The sequence below is a fragment of the Micromesistius poutassou genome (assembly GCF_964030765.1).
Source record: "Micromesistius poutassou genome assembly, contig: SCAFFOLD_5590, whole genome shotgun sequence".
Lineage (NCBI taxonomy): Eukaryota > Metazoa > Chordata > Actinopteri > Gadiformes > Gadidae > Micromesistius > Micromesistius poutassou.
This window is the reverse complement of record NW_028176905.1, coordinates 2,255-15,323: the sequence shown is the minus strand read 5'-3', so window position 1 is coordinate 15,323 and position 13,069 is coordinate 2,255. Positions and strand designations below refer to the sequence as shown.

At 44.2% G+C, this 13,069-nt stretch overlaps 1 non-coding gene across 1 annotated transcript; it reads right to left on the bottom strand.

The window, feature by feature from the left end:
• Positions 1-12,452: 12,452 nt before the first annotated feature.
• Positions 12,453-12,571, bottom strand: LOC311377482 (5S ribosomal RNA). The gene has a single exon (XR_014644675.1). It is a non-coding gene; the product is annotated as a 5S ribosomal RNA (ribosomal RNA).
• Between the last annotated feature and the right edge of the window lie 498 nt (positions 12,572-13,069).

Here is a 13,069-nt window from a genome sequence, read left to right as displayed (position 1 = left end):
AAAAACACACACACATACACACACAACATAAATTACTAAAAAGAAGGTTCCTTAACTGAAATAAAGTTAAAATTAGGCTTTACAAAACATGAAATGGTATTGTGTGTTTAAGAAATTGGCTATAATATACAAAAATTATGGAGAAAATGTATTTTGTTTTTTCTTTGTCCTTTTTGTGCGCTCTCCCTGTAAAAATAAACAGTATATATATTTTCTGTTAATAATTATTTTAATGCACAATACTTGAATCTGAATTTCCAAAAAAATAAAAACAACAAAATATTGTGAACCTTACCTTACCTCGTTATTGGCTAGAAAGTCTGAAGATTGTCATTGGTTGGATCATCAACATCCTTCACAGACGTAAGTATCACTGAATCAGCTGTTCCACTAAGTCCCTATTCCACATCCCAACAACACTGCTGCTTCCCGGATCTCAGGGATCAGGCATTGGGAGCAAGTGTTGGAATGGACCCAGGGCCTTCCAACACTCAGAATACTGTTAGCACCGTGTTGTTGAGTGGCTGGAGGTGACAAGGTGAGGTTCTGGGCTTCCAACACTTGATACTTGTTTTCAGAAGAGAAACAATGAAGTATTTAGCCAGACGTCACACAGGGTGAGTTTGTCTCTTTCGCAACGCAAACCTTTGTTCAGGGCGCCTCGCTCACACACCGCCACCGCACACATGCACACACACACACACACACACACACACACACACACACACACACACACACACACACACACATGCACTGTTGGACACACATACACCCATACAAACACACACGCACACATATTTACAAATAAACACATACACACACATATTTACACACACACACAGACACACACTAATATATACATGTATATTCACATGCACACACATACACGCACAATCCCACAAACACACACGCACACACACACACAAACCCAAATATACTCTCACAATGCAAGCACACATGCAAGCAGACACACACATAAGCATATATAAACACGCGCGTGATCCGACACAAAAAGGCATTCAGTGCGCACAAAACAGCTAACCTTGCTGTGGCAGGGGCGGGCTCCGTTCCGCGTGTGTTTTCAATTAGGAGAGGTCTGATCGCTATTTCCTCTGCTCTGCACTCTTCATCACTGCCGGACGCTGCGTGAGAAAGAGGATGTGGAGGTGGGAGGGAGGAAAGGTACACTTTAGACCACAGCTCTCGTATCTCTGGTTCATCTTGGAATGTGAGATATTACAGGCAGCCTCACCACGGCAACGACGCATCCAACCACATGCAGGGAGACAGAGACATTTAGACGTAAAGTCACGCACCTCGTTGGTCAATATGTGTCATCTTTTTCGTTTCACCTTTATACGTTTGTTTTGTTTTGTGTGTTGTTTGTGTCATTGTGTCTCTGTGGCTTCACGTTCCTCTCTTCTCGTTTCAGGGTGTACTGTGTCTTCTCTGACTTCAAAGGTAGATGCCCGCATGGCCAAGTCTTTTGTAACCACGATTGCGGGAGCCATTGTATCGTTCCTATGATTATGACATTAGGCCCTTACAGTAAATCTCCTCAACGCCAAAGCCAGTTAGGGCTAATCCGCTCAGCGAGCACATGATGCAGCGTCCTAACTCCCATAACAGCTCCGCAAAGCCTGCCTGTCTCTGCCCTCTCCTCTGTTTTACACCTTTAATTACGGCCATCAAGGGCTTTGTGTTTTTGTTTGTGTGTGTGTGTGTGTGTGTAGGTTGGTGTGTGTATGTTTGTGTATGTATGTACTGTAGTTGTAGGTGTCTGTGTGTGTGTATGTCTGTGTGTGTATGGTGCGTGTGTTGTGTGTGTTTTGATTGTGTGTGTTTTTGGATGTGTGAGTGGTTTTTTTGGATGTGTGTCTGTGTGTGTGTTTTGATTGTGTGTGTGTTTTTGGATGTGTGAGTGGTTTTTTGGATGTGTGTCTGTGTGTGTGTGTGTGTTTGTGTGCATTGCATAAGCATGAATGAGTGTGTATCACTCTGTTTGGGTGCGTTAGCCCGTGCAGGGTGGGAGTGAGCTCAGGGGGGTGGGAGTGAGCTCAGGGGGGTGGGAGTGAACTCAGGATGGGAGTAAGTTCGGGTGGGAGTGAGCTATGGATAGGAGTGAGCTCGGGGGGGGGGGGGGAGTGAGGTCGTATGGGAGTGAGCTCGGAGTTGGAGTGAGTTTGGGTGGGAGTGAGGTCGGAGTTAGAGTGAGGTCGGGTGGGAGTGAGCTCGGGGGGGTAGTGAGCTCGGAGCGGGAGTGAGCTCGGGTACACATTCAAGTGAAGGGAGCAGATGCGTGTGTTTTTATTTTTTGTGAATGAATCTCATAAGCGTGCTTTGTTCAGCTCTTGGAGCACCACCAAGCAGCCATTATCCAGTCACACGGCGTGTTTGTCTGACCCAATACCCAAGTCCAAATGTTGACTGAACCACTTAGCGGCGTTTAAAAAAGTAATCCTCGCAGCCAAGTCAAATATTTCTGTGTGGATATTCAGACAGTAATATGCGGCTTGGGCTGAGGAGGGTTCTGGCGGGGGGGGGGGTTGGGTGGGGGTTATTGGCAGGGAAACATGTTCTTTCCCCCATCCACCCTTTTGTTGATCACGCAGAGTAAAGCTCCCCCTCTCCCTCGTCCTCCCGTAATCCTCAAAGAGCACGGCGAGGAGTTGTAATCTGGACCAACACCTCATTTGGCCTCATTCACAAGCCCTCATAGTGAGACCTCCTCTTTAATGAGTAAGGCGATTGAACAAAAAAAAAAACAAGGGGGAAAAAAGGCACTATTTATGGTAAGTTATTCAAAAAGAGCTTAGGCTGTTGGGGGCCGGGAGGGCGGGTTGCGTTGTTCTAAAAAGCACACACTGTACTGGCTACTTAACAGCCTGGCTCACCCTGGGTCCTCTGACCGAACACATTTAGCCCTGCGACTCTCTCCCTCTCCCTGCCTCTCTCTCCCTCTCTCTACCTCTCTCTCTCTCTCTCTACTGCCAGTTGGATTATTGTTCACCCATTTCATTCTCTAGCCTCTCTCTCTCTCTTGCTCTGATTCTCTCGTCCAACCCTTCCTTGTTTTTATCCCCACCCCCCCCCCACACACACAAACACACGGTGTGCTTCCTTTCCTTATCTAACCTGGCTGTAGAGCCAAGTCCATACTGATTTATGCAGTGGTCATCCAAACACAGGGACCATTCTTAGCCACAACAGGATCCCCCCCCCCATAAAGAATGCATTGTGCGCAGCCCCAGAAAACATCAGCATATGGTGTTTTCCCGTCCTCCTGAAGAGCGGGCCTGTGCAGCGCTAATCTCAACCAGATCCCGTGGACGTGGCGGAGTGACCTCTCCATACGTATGGCTCTGGTGCAGACAGAGGGAGAACAGAGGCTGTGTGGCCATGACGTTGTTATGTAGTCAGGGGAGAGGAGGGATCCAATCGGTCGTGAGGTGTATGTGAACCGTATCCCCCATCGGTGTAGTGACATGTTGAGCTATGGTCCTATTTGTGTTACAGTATCGTCAACGGCTTCAAAGACACAAAATGGAACAGAACTGGGCCCACCATGCTGCCCATGTAATGATGTGTTGGAGGTATTCGAGATGTTTGATTCATGCAGCCTTCATTCATCTATTCTGCCTTGCAAAGTCACAAGCTAGAGCAATCCATCAGAGGGGATTGGGCCAAAGCCTTATCAGACCAGAAGTATGTCAGAACAGATGATATAGCCCCTGTGGTCCATTCAGATAATAAAACAAGAGTTTAGATTTTACTATACAGTTACAGTGGGTTCCGAGAAGCTAAATCACATCCACCACACTCAATTCCACACGTCTGTGGTGGATTCATGATTGCGAAGTGATTGATGATCGTATATCTGAGCGTCATCCACCGCAATGTGTAATGTTAACACTTTCTCCAGACCTATCTGCCTCTGACTGGATTGGATCGGTTTCACAGATCCCCACACAATGTGTTATTCCAACGTGTTGAACAGACGCTGTGTGTGAGATCCACCTGCCTCACTCTGTGCTTCCATCAGTTCTCCCAAAGTCTACTGTCTGTCTTCATAGTGTTCATCTGCATCTACACCAGCATTAGCATAATGTGGAGGAATATACATGAGAATATACAGTGACTCAACTTCATTCATCATATCTATATAACATTTTGCTACTGCAGAAAAGGTTTGCTAGATTAGCGACCTTCTCAAAAGCTGTTGTACCAATTGCACCACTTTTTTTGTAAATTGAAGTTATTGTCTATTTTTGATATAAATATTCTCCAAATCTGCACATTTGTTTTTAAGGTGGGATATAGGTTTAACCGTATACTTTTGGATGTTATTTTGTTCAAAACTCTAAATTCCATAATCACAGTACTAGACAAGCTGAACATCTTCATCTCCGTCTGTATAAATCTTCCCGCAGTCAGTTTTGTATCAAATATCGTCGAGACTTCTTATGGAATGAAAACATAAATTTACTTGATTCTTCTCATATTGTCTGTGTACAAAAAGAGACTACGGAATTATATGCTATCAAAAGCAATTTGTTTGAAATAATAATTTGGTTCATATATTAAACATGAATTTCTGCTTGTTAAGTCTAAACCTATATTTATCCCTACATTATAATTTGTTGTAACTGATTTAAACAGATTTCTTTTTTCAATTATTTTTTTATTACTGTCTTGGATTTTGCTTTGATTGTTCTGCATTGTTTTTTTATTTATACATATATTTTGTGTGTGTGTGTGTGTGTGTGTGTGCATGTGTTTTGTATTCTTATATGAAAATGTCTTTTGAGTGTGGTTTCCATATAAGCCTGTACAGGTTTCTGCTGCACCCACACCTGTACTTTTTTAGCGCTACGTGTTTTTTTTATACTTGTAAATGTGAAAGAAAAAAAAGAAAAAAGAAAAATTCTAAATGACTCAACTCTCAATGACTCAACTCTCAACTGTCGACTGCACTACTGGGTAGGAAGGCAATTGAAAACAGGAAACTCATCAACATACAATATGAGAACACTATCAAAAGATAGTTACTAAAGCATCTAAAGAGAATACAAAATTAGGACAGCTGGCTTAACCAAGGCGACGGAAGAGTTCCCAGGCATCTACAGCATCACAGATGATGTGCTGATCACAGCGGATGGTGAGACATGGGTGATACGAGTAGAGACAACGGTGTCAACCCATGAGAAACTGTTCCTGAGCAGATGCAAGGAGAGAACATAGCAAGTTAAAGGGGTGATATCATGCTTTTTCGAATTTTCCCTTTGCTTTAGACTGTTGTATGATGTATGTTTAAATGTTTTATGTCTGCTAAGATAGGAAAATAACCGTTTGCCTGCCTCAGCTGCTTCCCTAAGCCGCCTGGTCTCTCCGACCACACTGTCGCATCCTCAACTGGCTGCTAGCGGGTCGCCCCCAGGGCAGCAACTCACCAGGTGGGTGGAGAGCAGTGTAGAGCGGTGAGCAGTGTCCATCTCTGCGGACCTAGCCCTCGCTCCCTCCGCCCGGCATCATGCTCACCTGTTCACCTGCACAGCTGTTGGGACTTTTTAACCACACCATCCCATCATCCATCTCAGTCATCAAATGGCTTGGACTCCTTCGCCAACCCCGCTACATCCATAGAAGCTCCCGCCGCAAATTTGTTTTCTTACATCACGGGCACTCTTTACCATCCATCTGCCGTCAGGCAGCAGCTCACCAGACAAAAACCCGGACTGGATTCCACTGCTCTCCAAAAACTGGACTGGATTCCATTGCTCTTCAGAAAACCCGGACTGGATTCCACTGCTCTCCTTTCTCCTCAATCACACATCAGTTCACCTAACATTACATCTCCACCACCCAATGTCCAACCGTCTACATACTCACCCCCCTTCCACTCCGCTGCCCCCCTTCCCTTCCGCTCCCACGCACAGTTAACCTGGTTAACCTCAGACCTCTCCAGCCTGCCCCCATCTCATCACCCTCCTACTGTGCCAACTTTGCCCTGCTCAACACCTGACCGATCAACAATAAAGTCCCCGCCATCCACAAACTCATCCTGGACAATAACCTGGACCTCCTTCTGCTCACCAAAACCTGGCAACAACCTGCGGTTTCTGTTACATCTCCAAACCCCATCCCTCGCCGCCATACACCACCAGAATTACCAGATCACAGAACTCGCCCTCCCCTTAGTATCATCCTTAGAATTCCTCGCTTTCAAAGCCCCCTACTCCATGACAGTTATCCCCATCTACCGGCCACCTAAACCTAATCCCTCCTTCCTCTCCGACTTCACTGAACTCCTCACACTAACCTCAACCCTCTCTCCACACCTGCTGATACTTGGTGATTATCAGCAGGACCCTGCTGATACATGTTGGGTCCAATATCCACATGGACCCAACATGTGACCTTCCCCACCCACGACAAAGGACACATCCTTGACCTTGTCTGCTCAATCAATCTCTCTGTACCTCCACCCATGCTCTTTTCCCCTCTCTGATCACAAACTCATATGGTTCACCATCCTCTCTTCCACGCCCCGCCCCCGCCTCCTCAGAGAAATCACCTTGCGTAACCTAAAATCCATCGATCCCCACCATCTCTCTGACCTGCTCTCCACCATTCTCCCTCTGGACTCAACCCTCACCTCACCCGATGATGTCACAAACCATCTCAACTCCGCCCTGTCTACCTCCCTCAACACCAAAACCGTCTCCTTCAATACCTCCTCACCCTGGTTCACACCCGCACTCCACAAAATGAAACAGTCCGGCCGCCAACTCGAACGACTCTCCAAGAAAACCTCTCACAGTCCACCACCAAGCCTACAAACTCCACCTCACTGACACTCAAAGACGCCCTCACCGCTGCCAAGTCTGCCTACCTCTCCACCATCTTCTCTGACCCCTGCCAAAACCCCATAACCCTCTTCTCCACAGTGAGCAACCTCCTCAAACCCCGGACCAGCACCCTCCCTACCTCCTCCCCCGATCTCCGCAACTCATTCCTTCAGTTTTTCATTGACAAAATCACCTTAATCAACCAATCACCTTTCCCTATATATGACCCCCCTGCACCCTCAATGGCCCCTCCCCTACCCATCTCTCTGGACCTCCCAACCCCTCCTCCCCACTGCCGCCTCTCCCACTTCGACTTGGTTACCCCTCCTGCACTCTTACCAGCAAACTTATCAGCTCCTCCAAAACCTACTACCTGCTCCCTCGACCCCTCCCCACTCCCCTGCTGAAGTCCTGCCTCCCCGTTGTCTGCCCCTACCTCACTAAGCTCTTTAACTCCTCACTGTCCCATGGAACTGTCTCCTCTTCCTTCAAAACTGCTGCTGTCAGCCCCATCCTCAAGAAACCCAGGCTCGAACCTCCTCCCTCAGTAACTACCGCCCAATCTCTAACCTCCCCTTCTTCTCACTTACACCCCCCGCTGCTGAAAGACTAATCCATGCCTTCATCTCCTCCCGCCTTGACTATTGCAACTCCTCCTACTACTCCTCTCTGGCATCAGCACCACCTCCATCAACAACACAGTCTCACTCCGAGAACGTCAAATTCCGACTAGCATCTGTCACTGACGGGAAAAGTACCCTTCGGCGTCGTCTGCAGATGGAGAGGGGGGATTCACTACAATATAATGCCATCCCCAGCGATGTTTGACGTTCAGAGCGGATGCTCCAGCAGCCCATTCACTCCTGTATTAACCCGACTACGGCTCTAATAGACGTTGTGAGCATCTTTCCTATTGGATAGTTATTAGGATTTTTTAATGTGAAAATGGCAGACATAGTTTTTATTCTGGGTGGAAAATATGATATTTTAGTATAGTTACGCCATTAAAAGTGTTTATGTAAACATTTTTAGCGAGAAATGTGCATTTTACTTTCATAATCTTTGCTCGTGAATGTGTAGGATGTTTGCTTTTATAGTTAGGACGAAGAATATTTCAGGTCTCGACAGAAATATGATAACATGGTTGCTGTGACGGTTGCTATGGACGCTGAAACCAGCAGCTCGCATGCCATTTAAATCATGGCTATAAAACCATTGTCTCTTACCATGATGTTATCTTATTTAACAACTTAAAAATATATATATACATTTTTAGAGCAGGTATGGTGTCTTCTTTCTTGGGATTTCATAGAGCGGGTTAAGCAGACCATTTTCATTGCTTCGAGGAGGTCTGGTGGTCTACATATATAATAAATAAATAAATAAATTGGGAATTTATTTTCAACTTCAGAAGGGGGGCGGGCTACGCAGGATTCGTCAAAACAAGTAGGCTAGAATAATCCAATTTATCAGATTTTTTCAGCAGACCCCCTCAAAAACTGAAACTAACCACGTCCCTTAAACCCAGTCTCAAGTAAAACTGCGTTGGTCCACAACGGAAAATGCATTATAATAATTGCTCTGAACATGTGACACGCCTACATTTTTTTGGCCCATTCTTTTCAATGGGCCTGCGTCCACGTCACGTGACTTGCTATGGTGGTTGCCATCGATCGCCCCCCATATCTTTCTATTTTTCACAGTTTAGACTTGTATAATTAATAAGTTACTTTTGTAATCAACTTTTTTTGTAATCAACTTTTTTATCTGCTGGCTTTTGTAATCAACTTTTTGTCTGCTGGCTAGTTATGTCACTCTGAGAGATGTGCACGGACATATTTGGTAGTGACACAGCCTATAACCTATTCGTCAAAGCAAAACACCAAGCTCATTGATTTAACGAGGCAGTGTTATTTGAAATAATTCATTAAGTTATCATGTGTGAGAGGTCATTCCTCCTCCTGAGTGTGTATTGACATTTCTGGTGATTGAAATCCTCATTGCAAGCTTCCTATTTATGTCTAGTGTACCCCTACTGTCCACAAGCACCCCCCCCCCCTCCCCATATGGATATGGAGAATTGTTGCCACGCCCCAGTGGTGGTGGTGTCATATATATGAAAGAGGGCATTCAAATATACTACAATGATCAATTAGCAGGCCAAAGCCCTAAAGGAAGTGATGCAATAGGTAACTTCTGAGTCAAGGACAGTAACAAGTAAGCTATAGACCTGGGGTCCTTTTTTTTATCAACGGGGGTCTCAAAGGATGCATACGATTATCAACTTGGGGCACCAGCCCAACATGAAATTACTCAGCAAGTGCTCCATCTGATCTTGTTGCACCTCACCGGCTCGCTTGCAAGATTTTGGCCTGAAGTTCTTCCCAGACCTACACCCTAGCCATCCAACATGCATATCTGAGAATCAGGCCTCTATTTAATGACAAAAAGTTATGAGAAAAATGACTTTTTGTTATCTCATAAGGGTCGTGGTGCTGGCTCCTTTTGACCTTTTGACCCCAGACTTCAAAAACCACAGGTCAGCTGTGTCTACACAGCTGGCACACATTTACACCTCCATCCCACCAAAAATGTGGACTAGACTCGTCTTATGCACATTTATCTTACTGTTGGAGGTCACACCCCTTTTCCCGCCTTTTTGAGATAGCTAGAGATGCCATGCAGTGCAAATGTAGACACACATTTCCCAGGGTCCTGAGAATGACATATCTGAGATTTGGAGTTCTAGCTCTTACAGAAAAAAAGTTTTCCAAAATGGACAGTTTTTTGGACAAAGTGTTGCGTGCAAGACCTAGTGGATCAGAATGTGGTGGAAAGAAAGTTTTTGGGATAGGAATGTCCTACCGCCCTGAAACTTGACTACCTTATTTGTTAAATCAATGAGCTTGGTGTTTTGCTTTCATGAATAGGTTATAGGCTGTGTCACTACAAAATCTGTCCATGCGCATCTCTCAGACAGTGATTAAAAAAAAAAAAAGGTAAAAAAGTCAAGTTCAATACAAAAGTAACTCATTAATTATAAGTCTAAACTGCGGAAAATAGAAAGATGTTCCATGGTGAATTTTGAAGTTGCCTTGGAATATCTGTTGTCTATTTCCTAGCCAGCGGACCCTAGTTTACGACAAAAACAACACAATTGACCGCAGCTCAGTTGCCACACTTAACGTTGTTAACGTGGTTTGGAGCAAGCTATGAATGAATGTTATGTTACAATGAATGTTTATGTTTGCAAGTCGTTTGCAACGTGAACGGTGCATACATTGTGTACATTACAGTTTTTCACAATTGCTTAAACACATTTCCTGATAGACTACCTCACTTTCTCAAAACCCTAAACACAAATCTCAAAACTCACACACAAAATCAAAATCCTACACTTCTCTTGCAAAAGCACACTTTGCCCTCAAAACAGTGTTAACTCTTCACTAAATGGTATTTTCTTTTCACTGACATACACATACATCATATGAGTAGACATTTCTAAGCACCCATTGAACACTGGTATGCAGAATGGAAAACACTATAGCATGAATGGAAAACACTATATGAATGCTTCATCAGTACAATTATGCTTTTGCATGTTGAGTGTTACACTGTCACCTGTTGGGTGTAAAATATTACCATCTAATGTTTTTAGGTACACTCAAATAGAAAACAACACACAATACTGTACAGTAACAACAAATACTGTATTTGTATCCAAAATGTGCAGTAAATCACAGCAAACATGATGAAAACAGGATGAAGTGAAAGAGATAACAGAAAATAGCCAATACTGTAAACAAAACATCTGAATGATCGAATGAATGCATTTGTATTGGTCGTAACCAAAGGGTAGGGCAGAAGCTTCAGCTTATATCAAGCCCCCCTTCTCACATTTTTAAGAGTAACAAACAAATGTCATACATACAGTGTGTTTGCATATACATGCATACACTTACCTACATAAATACATACACGTACACATACCCATAAGGGTTAATACTTATACCCAGTACATTTCCACCATAAGATGGATAATATCCTAAATAATGATCATGATGATCACCATTATCAACATTCTCATATAGTGATACTACTCAATGTCTGTACTTTAGTGTCATGTCTTTCTTCTGTGACCCTTCTATAGCAAATTGCAGATTGCTAATTGCACAACAGCCTTTGGAGTTTAGAAATGTGATTGGCAGTGTGTTCTGTGTGAACAACAAGAGAGGGAATTCAGGACGAGTGTGCAAGATATAGAGAATTGTGTGCAGTGTTGTGAAAAATGTGTGGTTTGGAATGGGAATCTGAGTCTAAAGCAGAAAATGTGCTTGGAGTTCTGCAGAATTGGTTTTGCAGTTGGTACATGAGTTTCAGGTTGTGTACATTGTGACTGACGTTCCAATTAATGTGTTTAAACAATTGTGAAAAACTGTAATGTTCCTCATCACAGCATCCCGCTCCTATCACAGGAACCTAGAATCAATATGTTCGGGGGTTTGTTCAGAATATTGTGCATATAAGGTGTACATGTTTTAATTATTAATATTATTATTATTAATATTAAATGCAGGATATATGTGTGGATGTTACAGAAAATGAAATAATGGCCAGGTCGTGTAGTCGATGGCAACCATAGTGCCATAGAATCCTGTGCAGCCTGCCCCATATTCTGTCCAAAATAATCTCCAGATTAAAATGGATTGGTATAATATTGAATTACTTAATTCATTAAATATATTATATATAAATATACAATTATTTAGTCATAATATTATAAGTAGACAATGTAGCTATTATCATTTTAACAAGAACTGTATCTGACCATTGACATACATAAGATATTTATATATGTATTTATTTATTTATTATATACGGAGACCACCAGACCTCCTCGAAGCAACGAAAATGGGATATTAACCCACTCTATTAAATCCCAAGAAAGAAGACGCTATACCTGCTCGAAAAATGTATAAAAGGTTTTTTTTAAGTTGTTAAATAAGAGAACATCATTAGGCCTACACGGTTACATAAAATAACATAACAAGCAAAGACAATGGTTTTATAGCCATGATTTAAACGGCATGCGCGCTGCTGGTTTCAGTGTCATAGCAATCATGTTATCATAATAATAATAATTATTTGAATTTATATAGCGCTTTTCTAGACACTCAAAGCACTTTACAGTGAAGGGGGACCTCACTAACCACCACCAATGTGTAGCACCCACTTGGGTGATGCACGGCAGCCAATTGGCGCCAGAACGCTCACCACACACCAGCTTGAGGTGGAGAGTGAGGGAATTAATGAATGAGCCAATTCTATATATATATATATATATATAGGGGGATGATTAGGGGGCCAGATTGAATGAGCCTGGTTGGGCAGTTTTAGCCAGGACACCGGGGGATCCCCTACTCTTTGCGATAAGTGCCCTGGGATCTTTCATGACCTCAGTGAGTCAGGACCTCGGTTTTTTACGTCTCCTCCGAAGGACGGCACCTTACACAGCACAGTGTCCCCGTCACTGCACTGGGGCATCGGGAATGATGTTTTTTTGGCCAGAGGGAACAGTGCCACCTACAAGCCACCACCCGACACCACTTACAGCACCTGGTATTCCGAGGCGGTCTCCCATCCAAGTACTAACCAGGCCCGACCATGCTTAGCTTCCGAGATCAGACGAGATCGGGCGTGTTCATGGTGGTATGGCTCATGGTGGTATCATGTCATGTCATGTCATCCTAATAACTATCCAATAGGAAAGATGCTCACAACGTCTATTAGAGCCGTAGTCGGGTTAATACAGGAGTGAATGGGCTGCTGGAGCACCCGGTCTGAACCTCAAACATCGCCAGGGATGGCATTACATTGTAGTGAATTAAACCCCCTCTCCATCTGCAGGCGACGCCGAAGGGTACTTTTCCCGTCAGTGACTGACGCTACCCCAGTCCTCAAAAACCTCCTCTAGCTCCCCATCTCCCACCGGATCCAATACAAACTCCTGGTCCTCACCTATAAAGCTCTCCACCATCTGGCCCCCCATATCTCACTGAACTCCTCTCCCCCTATCAACCCCCTCGGTCCCCCAGTCTCCTCTCCACCCACACATCAAAACTCTGCTGTCTTGGTCACAGAGCTTTCTCTAGTGCAGCTCCCAGGGTCTGGAACTCCCTCCCCCAACATATCTGTGACTCCCAGTCCCTCACCATCTTCCA